Consider the following 15,102-nt stretch of genomic DNA (forward strand, 5'->3'; position numbering starts at 1 on the left):
CCTTCACACGTGTTCGGGCGGCGTCCACGGCCTTGCCCAGCGGCGGTTGATGAATCCCTTCGTTACCACGGCAACACGGCAATCAGTGGAGCCCTTCACATGATTACAGGAAGGGAAGGATGCCACGATTTTCTCGGCGTGATGCGAGGAGGCGAGGCCACCTGTGTGTGCCTGGGTCACCTCACCTGTCGTGGCCACACCTGCCCGGACACTAGCGGCAGTAAGTGAGCGCACGTTCGGCCTTTCTGAGATCTGAGTCCCGCTCGCAACCCAAGCGTGACAAAGACGGCTGAGAGAGGGCGACAGAGAGCCACTGCCAAACATTACGAGGAACACTTCACATCCATCTAGAATTACTCGTACTTCCATCAGAGTAAGAATGTAGCTTTGCCATAAAAAGCACATACGACACAAAGTAAGAATTTTAATAGACTGCTTGCAATAAAACATACTTATTATTTATTTATATGTGTACGTAACACAGAAACTGTACGGCAAAAAATATAGAAAGGATACTGTAGGTATGGTGAGAGGGGAAGGGAAGAGAAGGGCGAGATAGAGTTCCCGGGAAATAAACTAAACAAATATTTCACATTCACTTTATTACGTTTACGAATAAATTCAGTGACTGGACAACACTGAAGTAATAAAAGTTTGCCATTACTCAGCCTTATATGATAATACGCTACAATGACCTCCCAGCCATCGATAGGCAAACCTTCCCATTCTCTTCTCAGCAAGCCAGCAAGCCAACGAGCCACGCAGCCCTACATCACACTGACAGGGAAGGAGAAAAGGACAAACAGCATGATATACAGAGGCAGTGAATGTGGCAGGTAAACACTCAGCTATGAATCACAAATAAAACAACACCTAGCGATAAATCACACACACACACACACACACACACACACACACACACACACACACACACAATTATTTGCTTGCCTTCACATTAATACCAGTCACCCTACGCAATACTCTCGATTACCGCCACGTGTATCATAGTAATACCCTGAATACCTTTATGGGCACACAGGTGAATACAAGGATCTAATAATACAGCTCGTGGAAAACCAATGTGTCCACGTCAGTAATAAGCCAAGCAGCAGCAGAGCACATCAATACCTGCTTCCCGAGTGGTGTTTCCTTGCTCCCGTGAGTCGCCCAGGATTTCAGACGCTGCTGCCACCTGTGTCCCTGTGTCCCTCATGTCCTTCGTGGCGCAGTATCCGACTTAGCGAGGATCAGCAGCTTCCCTCGTCCGCTGGAGTTCAAGTTGTCCCTACATGTCTTCCTGTTTACATGGAGACTCTAGTTTACTATTCCACATCCAGTAATAGGAAGTCTTCTGTCTACCTTGTTCTGTCTTCCAGGAGCAACGAGTGTTGATGGGGACGATAACTCACCATTCCATAACAGCTGAGTGTGAAGTGTCCTGTGTCTTGTTCTGACTTCCGGTTTAAATAGGGGCTCGAGTTTACCATTCCACATCCAGTAAAGTAAGAAGTGCTCTATCTGTCTTCTGTCTTCTAGGAGTAACGAGTTTAGTTAGGACAGTAACTCACCTTTCCGCACCTAGTAAAGTATGTAGTGTTCTGTCTTTCGGTTTATATAGGGACTTGAGTTACCATCCCACAACCAATAAAGTGTGAAGTGTTCTGTCCACCTCGTTTTGTCTTCCAGTTGTAAAGAGTTTAGATGGAGACAGTAACTCACCATTCCACACCCAATAACGTTTGCAGTGTTCTGTCCACCTTTTTCCGTCTTCTAGGAATATCTGGGCTCCGTAAGTGAGGACGCAGTGGTGAGTTTCCTGTGTTATGTTCGTGATGTGTTCTGTTCACCTTGCCCTGTCTTCCAGGAATAGCGAGGCTCTGTCTGTCAATGTTATCGAAGGATCGCAAATGAGAGCGCAGTAGTGGTTTTTCTGAGTTCTGTCGTGGTGGTGCAGGAAGGTTCGGGCGTCACGGTGCTGTCGGCTCAGTTATAATGCTATACATTCAACGAGAAGAGTGATATTGCGCGGAAACTTTACTCCCTATTATTTCTTTCCAACTTTTCCTCCCTTGTCCGCAACGAGAAAGAAGAGACAAAGAGAGGGTAAAAAAGTCATCCTTCCCAGAAATATTAGCTCAAAAAATTAAATGTTTCAAGCTATCAATGTACATGAAAGAGACAATAAGGACGAAGTTAAGGACATGGACCAGTCACTCAAAACGGGAATGCGTGAAGACTCCAAAATTCATTCCACACATTCTTCCAAACGTGAATTTCGTATTAAACTTGTGAGGAGTAAAAAATCTTTCACTCCATGCCATCACTCCGACGATTCCTTTCAAATGAATGCCGCGTTCTGCCAAGGAAAAAAGAGGGAATGAGAAAAATCACACCTGACAGCCATCCCTTTGCTACCTGCCATGGCCGGCCGAGAGGTTTTCACAGGTAGACGGAGAGGGATTTATTTTTTCATCCGCAATAATCTACGGAATTCAGAAGCTTCGTGTGGTTCGTCAGAAATTATGAGTTTACGTGAACTTTTTCATTGAGTTCAGTCATGGAAATTAGGTCAGTCATGGAAACTAGGTGAAGTGAAGGTTAGGTAAGGTGAGGTGAGGTAAGGTAATGCAAGGCAGTGTGCTCCATCCTGCATGATGGTATCCGTGCGGTTTTGTGTGTGAGTTTTAAGTGTGAGGAAATTGCCAGGTGTGTGTGTGTGTGTGTGTGTGTGTGTGTGTGTGTGTGTGTGTGTGTGTGTGTGTGTGTGTGTGTGTGTGTGTGTGTGTGTGTGTGTGTGTGTGTGTGTGTGTGTGTGTGTGTGTGTGTGTGTGTGTGTGTGTGTGTGTTAATTCTCAGCGTGTTTTTTCAGTGTGAATTTTCAGCGTGTGAGGAATTTTGCGTTGTGTAAATTTTCAATGTGTAAATTTTCAATGTGCGAATTTTCAGTGTGTGAGAAAATTTTCAATGAGCTCCGCGATGAAAATAAGGTAAAGGCAAGGCAAGGCAAGGCAGTGTGCTCCATTTGGCATCATGCTAGTCGTGTTATTTTCTGTGTGAGGAATTTGTATGTGAGCCAAAAGACTGACACACTGACAGACGGACAGGCAGACAGGTAGACAGGTGGACACCGGAACATTTAAACGCCAGTACGCCTATGATGTGAACTGACGTGCTGTTACCAGACACACACACACACACACACACACACACACACACACACACACACACACACACACACACACACACACACACACACACACACACACACACACACACACACACACACACACAAATATTCGTACAAATACAATCACACAAACTGACGTGCTGTTATCAGACAGACACATACAAAACACACACACACACACACACACACACACACACACACACACACACACACACACACACACACACACACACACACACACACACGTACAAATACAACCACACAAACACACAATGTACAAACAAACACCAATATCAACAGTTACATCAAGCTTAAGAGTAACAACAACATAACAGCAAATCACCAAACGATAAAACACATAAACATTGAGCAATAAAGCAAAAAAAAAAAAAAAAGGAGCAAAACAAAAACGAAAAGCAAACATCCATATTTCCCTCACTCATAAAGCACCCATACACATAAGTGCCAAAAAATATATATACATATAAAGAGGAATTTACCTGATATTTGGAGAATACAAGTACATAAAGTACATCCAGAAATTCTCCAGTTTAAAAAGGACAGAAAAAGGAGATAAGACGAGTCTCAGGCTGAAGTGTGAAAAAAAAAAGGGAATTTATATGATATCAAAAAAGTTGTAAAGTACAGCCACAAAGTCTATAAGGAGAGAATGAGATAAATTCCGAGCTTAGAAAAAATTTAAATCATCTAAGAAAACATATAATACAACTAAAAATTCTGATTAATAGAAGTGAAAAGGTACACAAAACAAACAAACAACAACAACAACAACAACAACAACAAAATCAGATAGGCAGCGAAACATTAAACTTGAAACAAATAAATAAATTACACCAAAACATGAAGGGAATATATATTACGTACTAAAAACCACAAAAGGACACCCACTAAATCTAACCCAATAAAGAACAAAACTGACACAACGAAAACGGGAAATCCAGACAGAGGGACAACGAAAGAGGTGCAGAGACGAGAATTCCAGGGCGGCTCTGTTGGCCCCCACCTATCCCACCCCACCCCACCCCACCAAAAAAAATAAAGAATAAATAAATAAATAAAACATGGGAGGGGGGCGTTGAGGGGGTACAGTTGCACGGACACCTCACGGATGACGATGAATGGCACGCGCTCAGATGGCTATTGATCGCGGATAGCCGATACCAGATTACTCCCGTGACATTCAGTTCGTAAAGTGCTAAGTCGAACCGCTATTTTGATGAGCGATAGAAGATTGTGTCGCGCGACTCTATATTTACTCCCCGCGGTTATGTGCCTTTTTGTTTAACGGCAAATATTTCAGGTATGTGCGTGTGTGTGTAGAGGAGTAGTGGGGGGGGTTGGTCTGTGTGTGTGTGTGTGTGTGTGTGTGTGTGTGTGTGTGTGTGTAGGGAGGGGATGGTTGGGTGTGGGGGATTAACTGTCTTCATTTTTTTTATTCTTATTCTTCATTGTTTTTTTTTTTTATTTATTCCTTCCAGTGGTTATCTTTACTCACTATGAGTTTTCTGCGACTCACGAGTAAGTTAGTGATTCGATTTTCCATAATGCTGCGTAATAAAGGTGTATTTTTAATTCTCTCTCTCTCTCTCTCTCTCTCTCTCTCTCTCTCTCTCTCTCTCTCTCTCTCTCTCTCTCTCTCTCTCTCTCTCTCTCTCTCTCTCTCTCTCTCTCTCTCTCTCTCTCTCTTACCTTGACCTTAATGTTTTTCATAATTACTATCCCTAGTGAAATATATAAAAGACCTGAATAAATCAAACCTATCTCTCTCTCTCTCTCTCTCTCTCTCTCTCTCTCTCTCTCTCTCTCTCTCTCTCTCTCTGCAGGAGGCGAGAGGAGAGGCGTGCAATCAGTGCCGCTAAGAATGGAAACGTTGCAAGCATGAGCACAACGGAGACGTCTTCCTCCTTCCTCTTGCCACTTAATGCTGTGCTAATTCCTTCTTGCCTTCCCTTGTCACCTGAACCTCCCTGCTAATTCCATCCTTCCTGCTTAGTCTCGTCTCAACTCCTCTCCTCTTCCTTCTCTTCCTTCCTCTTCCTCCTCCTCCTTCTTGCCAAGACTTCCCTGCCTTAATTTTCTTGTGCTTTGCTTCTTGTATTTTTCTTTCTATCTTTTATCTTTGTCTCCCTGTGTTTCTGTCTCTGTTTGTCTGTCTGATTGTTTCTCTCTCTCTCTCTCTCTCTCTCTCTCTCTCTCTCTCTCTCTCTCTCTCTCTCTCTCTCTCTCTCTCTCTCTCTCTCTCTCTCCTCTCTCTCTCTCTATCTAGTCACTTCATTACCTGTGTTAATTCTCTCTCTTCTCTTACCTCAAGCTATCGTCCTCCTTTCTCCTACACCTCTTCCTTCCCTACCTCCCTCCTTCCGTCCTTCCTTCCCTTACCACTCGATTATTTGCTCTCCATCCATCATTTATCCTCATTTAATCCTCTCTTCCGCGATAGAACTTTCTTTCCTTTCTTTAAATTCACATTCTTTCCCCGTTGTTAATTGAATCTTCGTAATTTCCTTCCTTCCTATCTTCTTTTCTTTTCTTTCCCTCTTCCTCAGTGCCAGCCTGAATAATATCTAACCACCTTACTTTTTTTTTTTTTTTTTTGCTCACCAGCCGCCGCACTGCAACCGATGGAGTAAAATGAGACTGTAAGATTAACACTAATGCGCGGATTCTCCCACCGCTGCTGAGAAATTATAAAAAAGCAGCCAGGACTACGTATTCCAATTGCTGGTAGTGGCAGGCAACGAAGCGCCGCCACAGTCACGTTCTGCGATGGTTTTAGTAAAGATTTCCAAGCAGGACTCGCCAAGGAAGCTCAGGCCATCTCTAGTTGATTTTTTGTTTCTTTATTTTTATTTTTATCGTCATATTACATAGTTGGTTTCGTAATGTTGGAGGAAAGCATAAAGTAGTAATGAAACCTAGATTACTTCCTGTTTATCCTTCGTCTATTTATTTTTTATTTTTAGACTAAACAAGTGACCAGATTTACATATATCTGACCATCACATTAGACTTCACGGATATTGGTGGCTTCATAATGTTGGAAAGGCATAAAATAGTAATTAAACCCAGACTAGTTCCTGTTTATTTTTCGTCCTTTTATTTCTGACTAACCAGGTGACCCGCTGTACATGCACCTGCTCATCACATTAGACTTGATAGCAGTTGGTGGCTTCATAATGTTGGAAAAATATAAAAAAGCCATATAAAACTCAGACTGTTACCTGTTTACTTTTTTGTCTTTTTCATTTTCGACTAGCCAGGTAACCCGTTCTTCATTCGCCTGATCACTGCATTACACTCGATACATATTAGTAGTTTCACAATGTTACAAGAGCACACACAATAAAAAGTAATAGAATCCAGACCATTTCCAGCTTTTTTTTTTTTTTTCTATTTTACCGTAACCACGTAACCAGTTTGCCATTCACCTGCTCCTCACTTAACACTTGACAAACAGTACTGGCTTCCAAATGTTATAAGAGCACAAAATAATAATAATAATAATAATAATAATAATAATAATAATAATAATGAGACCCAGATAATCTTTAGTTTATTTTGTGTCTTTTTAGTTTACAATAACCAGGTTACCCGCTTTTTATTCACCTGATTATCGCCTTACACTTGACACAGATCAGTGGCTTCCCAACGTTATTAAAGCAGAAATAAGTCATTAACCTCAGATAATTTCCATTTTATTTTTTTTCGTATTTTTATTTTTGAGTAGCCAGGTGACCAGTTTCCCATCACCTGCTCATCGCATTCCACTTAACAACTGTCAGGTGCAATGTGATTATAAGAGTGCAAATAAGTAATGAAGCTCAGAACTTTTCTCACTTTGTTTTGCGTCTTTTTTATATTTTAGACTAACCAGGTAATCGGTTTTCCATTTACCTGATCATCGCATTGGACTTGGCAAGTGTCAGTGGCCTTGTAATGGGATTATGAAAGCACTAAAAGGCTTAACCGAGGAGCTGAGGTGCAATGAACGTATATGAGGTAGCGAAATTATAGATATATTGAGAGTAACCTGCATTAATTCACGGGAGACGAGAAGTGAGAACGATGATGATAGGAAATGACAAGAGGTCGAGAGAGGAAGGGTGTGAAGAAGAGAGGGACATTTAAGCAGTAACTGAAGGAGGAAATGTGGATGAATATGTATGGGAGTGAGAAAGAGGTAGAGTAAAGTGCATAATGGAAGAGGATGGAGTATGCATGTGGCCTCAGTAGGGACACACGTCTGGATATGGAGAAACTGCACGTGGAAATAAGGATGAATATACGCGTGAGAGACTGAGAGCTGGAGTATTATGAAGAGAATTAACAGTGACATGAGGTAATGAGAATCTATAGATGTGGACCGAACGAGGAGCATTAGTTTAGATAAGGAATTGAAGGTGGAAAGTGATGAATGTACATTGGGGAACTGAGATGTAGAGCTGAGTGGAAAGAATGAGTCGAGGGTTATAGTGGAAGGTAGAAAAATGTGCATACAAAAGGTTGGGAGGTGGAATGTTGTGGAAAGAATGATAAGTAAAAGTTAGGTGGAGAGCGAAAGAATTTGCACGGAAAAGGTTGAAAGATGAAGTAATGTGGAAAGAATTAGTTGAAAGTTATAATGGAAAATGGAAGGAAATGCATGAGAGAAAAAAGTTAAAAGATGAAGTAAAAGAAGAAGAAATTAGCTGTGCATTATAATGAAAGAAGGAAAAAAATACAGTGAGAGAGAGAAAAAAAGTGGGGGGAGAGGTAGAGCAATACAGAAACAATAATTAATGCAAGAAGTACGGATATGCAATGCTCACGACCAAAAAGAATATGGAAATGTACCTCTAAATATTATGAGTAGAGGGGCGCTAGTACAATGCGGGAGTTGTGTAAGCAATAGTATATTAATGAAGTATGCTCTCGTTCCCGTGTGCGCCGCGGTAAATATAACAGGACAACAAAGGCCAGGGAGGGAGAGAGGAAGAGAGAGAGAAATCTTGGATGGAGCAAAATGAATACTTAAAAGAGTTTGAGAAAGGAACATACGCGACTCTGATGGAGGGACGTGAATGCTGAAGTAAGTGATGAAAGCATGAATGAAGGGCTGGCCGGCGGGGGAGCCTGAGAGGAATGAGAAAGGTGATAATTTACTGCAGATGAGGAACTGCTGTAAGGGAGTGAGTCTTTACCAAATATCAGTTTTAAACACGAAGTAATTCACAGATATAATGGAAATGAAACCTAATAGAGTATAAAAGATTCAGTGAATATCACATAGTTACGGAAAAAAAAGTTACTGAAAAATATTAGTTTTAAACACAATAATCCGTAGATACAAAGAAATTGAGCTGCACGAGAATGTAAAGGATTCACTGGATATCGTGAAGTTACTGAAAAAAATCAATTATTCTTAGTAATATTATTTTTAAACATAATAATCCGTATATACATTCATAGATGAATCACTGGATATCATAAAATTACTGAAAGAAAGTCACTCTTCTAAGTAAATATTAGTTATAAACATAAGACGCCTTGGATATTCATGAAGGAAATGAGGCGCACTGGATAAACAAGAGCAATTTACTACGACATAATGAGTGCTAAGAATTATTGAATGTTCCTGGCAATGCCTTAAACACGAGGTGATCAATCCATGGGTGTTCATTAAGATGAGAGGTGCTGGGTGGAAAAATAGGACTAAAGTTATGTTAAAGTATAGGCTGTAATATAAATCGTATACCATATGTTTGACCACAAGATTCTCCTATAAATAATCATCTCCCTTGAAAAAATGTATGTTAGGTTAGATTTATGGGGAGTTAGGGGAAGGAAGATAAGGCTGTGCTGTGCTGCGTTATGTTGAGGATGTGTTGCTGTTAGCTAGATTAGACTGGATTGAATAAGATAAAGAAGCGTTGTGTTTAATTAGACTAGGTTAAGTTAGGTAAGGCAGTGTTCTGTTGCGTTGTGTTGTGTTAGATTAGATTAGATAAGGTTAGGTTAGGTAGAGTTGTGTTGTGTTGTGTTGTGCTATATCAGGTTAGATTAGGTAAGGTAAAGCTAGTTTAGGTTAGGTAAAGTTAGGTCAGTTATGTGTTGTGTTGTGATGTATCAGGTCAGGTAAGGTAAGAAAGGTTAGGTAGAGCAGTTAGGTAAGGTAAGGTATGGTCAGATTAAGTTAGGTAAGGTAGGGTTAGGTTACGTAAGGTTTAAGTTAGGTTAGGTCAAGTTGTGTTATGTTGTGCTATATCAGGTTAGGTTAGGTTAGGTTAGGTAAAGTTGTAATGTTGTGCTATATCAGGCTGGGTTAGGTTAGGTTAGGTAAGGTAAGGTAAGGCAAGGTAAGGTTATGTTATGTTAGGTTAGGTTAGGTAAGGTTAGGTTAAGTAAGGTTAGGTTAGGTTAGGTTAGGTTAAGTAAGGTAAGGAAGGTTAGGTTAGGTTAGGTTAAGTAAGGTTAGGTTAGGTTAGGTTAGGTTAGGATAGGTTAGGTAAGGTAAGGTTAGGTTAGGTAAGGCTAAGGTTAGGTTAGGTTAGGTTAGGTTAGGTTAGGTGAGGTAAGGTAGGTTAGGTTAGGTTAGGTTAGGTTAGGTGAGGTAAGGTAGGTTAGGTTAGGTAAGACTAAGTTAGGTTAGGTTAGGTTACGTTAGGTAAGGCTAAGGTAAGGCAGAGTTGGGCAAGGTTAAGGTGAGTACATACAAGACGCTGCAGTGGTAAGCAGCGTTTGAGGAACCATTGCTCCGCTTTAAGATATAATTAAGATGCATGAAAAGGGGGACGTTCAGAAAGCGACTGAATTACGAGAAAAGTAGATTTACGCGTGAAAGCCTAATTACCCAGGCACTGAAAGGGGACACAAATAAAAAAATAATCACGGAATATTTAAGTATCCTATTGAAGACTGCCGAGGAAGATGTGGAGGACGAGTTTGTCATATCAGATTATAGAAAATGGGAGCTTTTTGATGCATTGCTGACAAATAAAGGTGAAAGCAAGGTAAGGAAAAAGGGCAGTGGACAGATAGGTGATAAGAGAGAGGGTATCAGATGTGTTCTCAAAGCAATATTCCTCTAGATACAAGTGAACTCGTCTTTCTCATTGTTAAATCTTCCTTAGTCTCTCTTTATTTTTGTCCCTCACTCTCATCACTTTCCAGTCTCCATGACATATTTCCTTCTTCCCTTATCTCCCCTTCCTCCCGTTCGTTCCTTCTTCTCTTCCTGTCTTCTCCCCTTATCTTCTCCCTCTTGTTCGTCCCCTCCCTCCTTCCTTCCTCTTATTCTCTCTCTCTCCCTCTTTCCTTCCCTATCACTTGATTATCTCAGTTAATTTCTTCCTTCCTGCCTTTTCCCGCTGTCTCATTTCATCCTCTTCCTAACTTCCTTTCTTTCTTCCCTTCTTTCCTTCTACTATTTTATTTCATACATACATACTATTTTAATTCATTTTTTTTATTTTCCTTTCCTCCTTTCCTCCATGCTTGCCTATTCTTATTCTCATTATTTTCTCCTTCCAACTCCCTTCCTTCTTTATTACCTTCTTTCCTCTCCTCCTACCTTTCTTCTTTCCTTTTCCCCTCGACACTTGAATCTCTATAATTTCCTTCCTCCAGCCTCCTTCTCTCCTCTCCTTGAAGCTCGCATGAATATCTAAATAATTAATTCTTGCTTGCCTTATCTGAATCTTTTTAGTCGGTTCTCTCGCTCTCTCTTTCTCCTACTAAACGTCTCTTTCCCTTTTCTCTCGCCTTCTGCTTCTCTCCCTCTTCAATTTCCTCTCACCGGCTGCTTCTTCTTTCCCTCCCGTGTCCTTTCCTCATGATTTTCTTCGTCAGTCAAATAAAACTACAGGGAAGTATTAAATGATCTACTTGAAACGGCGGTTGCAAATTTTCCTTCCCTTCCTTTGGCATTATTCACTAAAGACATCATGCAAATTTATCCGCCTCCTTCTCGTCCTCTTTCTCCGCCTTTTCCTTCTCTCTTTCATTCCGCTTCCTTTCCTCCTCGTCGTCGTCCTCCTTTTCCTTCTCTTTAATTCCGCCTGCTTTCTCCTCCTCATCCTCCTACTCCTCCTCCTCCTCTTCCTCCTCCTCCTCCTCCTTTTTCTTATCCCGTGAGGACGCTTACGGGGAAGAGGATAGAGAAAGACACGTTCAATAGCGGGTATAGTGCCTCTTTCCTCTCATATTTCTTATCTCAAAACACAGCAATTTTCCTTTGACATGCATCGATCTTTTGTAAGTTATAAATCGCATACTCGGTCCCTCCATCCCCTGCCTCCTCCTCCTCTTCCTCCTCTTCCTCTTCCTCCTCCTCCTTACCCGTAATTTACATACTCGCGTACCTCTTCCGTCTATCAAATTGCCTACATTAATCTTTTCTTTTTATTGTTTAGTACTTGCTTTGTTACTTTTTAAACACATTATTGCTGCCTTTGTGTTGAAGTTCAAGTGTGTGTGTGTGTGTGTGTGTGTGTGTGTGTGTGTGTGTGTGTGTGTGTGTGTGTGTGTGTGTGTGTGTGTGTGTGTGTGTGTGTGTGTGTGTGTGTGTGTGTGTGTGTGTGTGTGTGTGTGTGTGTGTGTGTGTGTGTGTGTGTGTGTGTGTGTGTCGCCCAAAATATCCGAGGTCTTGTTTTCTAATTTCCTTGGAGATTATTTCGGCTTCTTCCTAACCAGCAACATTCTTTCTTCCTTGCGCCCTCTTCCTGCTTTCTCCTTCCTACCTTTCTTTCTTCCTTCCTTCCTGCCTCCCTTCCTCATTTAAATCTTTCTTTCCCGCCTTTCAACTCCATCTTTTCCTCCACAAATTTCTGCTCTTTCTCATTCCATGCTTCTATATTCTTTCCACTTCTCTTCTTATGCCAGGCTCCGTTCTCTCGCCCGCCTCTCCTCCTCCCCACTTGAGCTTCCCCCTCTCCTCCCTTCTTGGTGTCCTTCGTGCATTGCCCTTCCCCTCCTCCCCTCCCCAGCCCCTCGACCCTCCGTACCCGGTCTCACAGGTAGCTCAGGTAACGTCCCCTCGGCCAGCAGGTAAGTTTCGTCCAGGTAGGAGCCATGGGACAGTATATTTGGTGGCCATTCCTGTACGTACCTCCACCACCATTACTACCGCTACTACCATCACTACAATTACTATCACTATCACTGTACCAACATTACTACTGCCATTACCACTGTTTCATCAAGGTTACTACTGTTATCATCGATACTGTCATTGTTTCCAGCTCTCGTGGACCACATTAAACTACTACTACTACTATTACATACTACTCCTACTACTACTACTACTACTACTAGTGCTACTACCACAACTATTACTACTAGCATCACGATAGCCATCACCACGTAAAAATCACCCACTAAAAACACCATTACAACACGAAGACACCATCACACATCACCATTTGCACTAAACCCATCACCACCGATATTCAAAACACTTCAACACTCCACTACCATCACCATCACTACCACTACCACCACCACCACTAGTATCCTATCCTCCCACACCACTACCACCACCGCCACAGCCGATGCGTTAAAGGTGTACTGTTCGTGGCGAAGAATTAAGAAAAAAAAAGGGGGGGCAGGGAGGGGAAGGTGGGAGGGGGAAAAGTGGCTGAGATTGTGATTTTTTGACGGGATGGGTTGGAATGGAAGTGTTAGCAAACAGACGCAAACGTTTCCATTTACTGTTGGCGTCCGCTGAACCGCAGTTTTGATTGATATTGAAAGGGTAGGGCTCTCTCTCTCTCCCTGTCTGTCTGTCTGTCTGTCTGTCCGTCTCCCTTCCTCTCCCTCTTCTCTCTCTCTCTCTCTCTCTCTCGCACACACACACACACACACACACACACACACACACACATACACACACACACACACACACTAAGGGATTAAGAGAGAGAGAGAGAGAGAGAGAGAGAGAGAGAGAGAGAGAGAGAGAGAGAGAGAGAGAGAGAGAGAGAGAGAGAGAGAGAGAGAGAGAGAGAGAGAGAGAGGTGTTTCAGCAAAGAGCAAAGTGTAAAAAAACAGAGAAATCCACGTGTTTCAGCAAAAATATAACATTATCTTACAAAAAAAGAGACGAACAAACAAATAAGCAACAAAATCGCACATAGACAAACAAACAAAAAAACAGAGACACAGATAAACACGCGAGACAAAACAAACACACGCACACACAAGACACACTAACCACAACTTAGGTACAATGCAAACAAGACAGGTAAGCAAACAAACACACAGACACACGGTCACTCTAACAACCACATAGGTACAAAAAAAGAGAGAGAAAGAGAGAGAACAAAAAATACCACTCCCTCTCCCTTGCATTTCTTTCACTGGCGTAACAAACATAACCTTGACTTTTTTCCCGCAGAATTACCCACCCTCGCTACGCCCCTCACATGACGGGGGCAGCCCACACCTTCCCCCTCGCCTGTCACTCCCCTCCCTTCCCTCCCTCGTAACAGGCAAGGGAACGCAGGCCAAGAATAGGCGATTATCAGTGACGGATGCTGTCCCTTCCCGAGATCCTTCGTAATATTCTTTTTAACTCTCTCTCTCTCTCTCTCTCTCTCTCTCTGGATGAGTAAAAAGAAAGAAATCACATGTATCCGGATTCCGTTTTGGCAAATGTCTTCTGGTGATGTCACGTGTAATCTTGGTATGTACGTGTGTGTGTGTGTGTGCGTGTGTGTGTGTGTGTGTCCGGCCAGTGTCTATTCGGGACTTAGGACATGGAAGGGGAAGGTGTAAAAAAAAAGACAATAACAGCACCTTGACTATTGATTCCCGGTTGATGCCATGGGGAGGCCAAAGAGGGTCCCGGAGGCCTGGATCGACCGTGTGGTGGTGATGGTGGTGATGGCGGTGATGGTGGTGATGTTCCAGCCTGCATGGTTTGGGGCGAGGTGGTGGTAACTGTGTGTATTTTAGATCTGCGCGAGTCAGTTCTGCCAAGCTAGTGGGAACCTGGTGTTTTGGTACAGCGCACTTCCCACATGTGACTGTCTTACTTCCCCGTGCAATGGTTTATCGATAATGCGCTTCACTATCTTGCTCTGGGTTTTATTCTGCCGCTTTGGGTTCTGGGAGGTTAAGAAGGAGCATAGTACAGGTCTGGCCTCTTGAAGTCTCCTTTACTTCCTTCTGTTCTTAGAGTATAAAGGTTTAAGAGACTTACGTGAGGACAAATGCGAATGTATATTAGATTTTTTTATGTCAGTTATTATTGTGAATGAAACAGAAACAGCATCCACTTCATATCTGTTCTGGGAAGTTAAGAAGGAGCCTTGAGTAGGTCGAGCTTCCTGCATTTTCCTTTATTTTCTTCTGTTCTTAAAGTATAAAGGTTTTGAAGAGACAAGGAAAAACGCAAAGATATGTTAAATTTTTATGTTAAGTATTAAAGTGATGTAGCATTCATTTCATGTGTGTTCTGGGAAGTTAACAAAAAGCCTTGTGTAGATTTATATCCCCTGTTCTTGAAGTATAAAGGTTTTGAAGAGACAGGAGGAAAAAATGAAAAGGTACGTTAGATTTTTATGTGAAGTATTAGAGTGAGTGACGCGGCATCCATTTCATATCTGTTCTGGGAAGTTAAGGCGCTTAGCGTTGGTTTAGCCTCTCTTTTAGATTCTTCTGTTCATGAAGTATAAAGATTTCGAAGAGACATCAGGAAAAAATGGAATGGTTCGTTAGATTTTCCATGTGAAATATTAGTGAGTGACACAACATCCATTTCATATCTGTTCAACACCAAGCGCTCATTGCAATAGTGTACTCTGTTTGGCAGCGGTCACGCATCAGTCTGTACCATTTCCGAGAATAAAAACCGATATTTTATGTTCCCGTGAGTCCCTGTCTGACCTGGCTGCACTCTGCCCTAGTTGCTCTGC

Source organism: Scylla paramamosain, chromosome 30 (assembly GCF_035594125.1).
Source record: "Scylla paramamosain isolate STU-SP2022 chromosome 30, ASM3559412v1, whole genome shotgun sequence".
Classification (NCBI taxonomy): domain Eukaryota; kingdom Metazoa; phylum Arthropoda; class Malacostraca; order Decapoda; family Portunidae; genus Scylla; species Scylla paramamosain.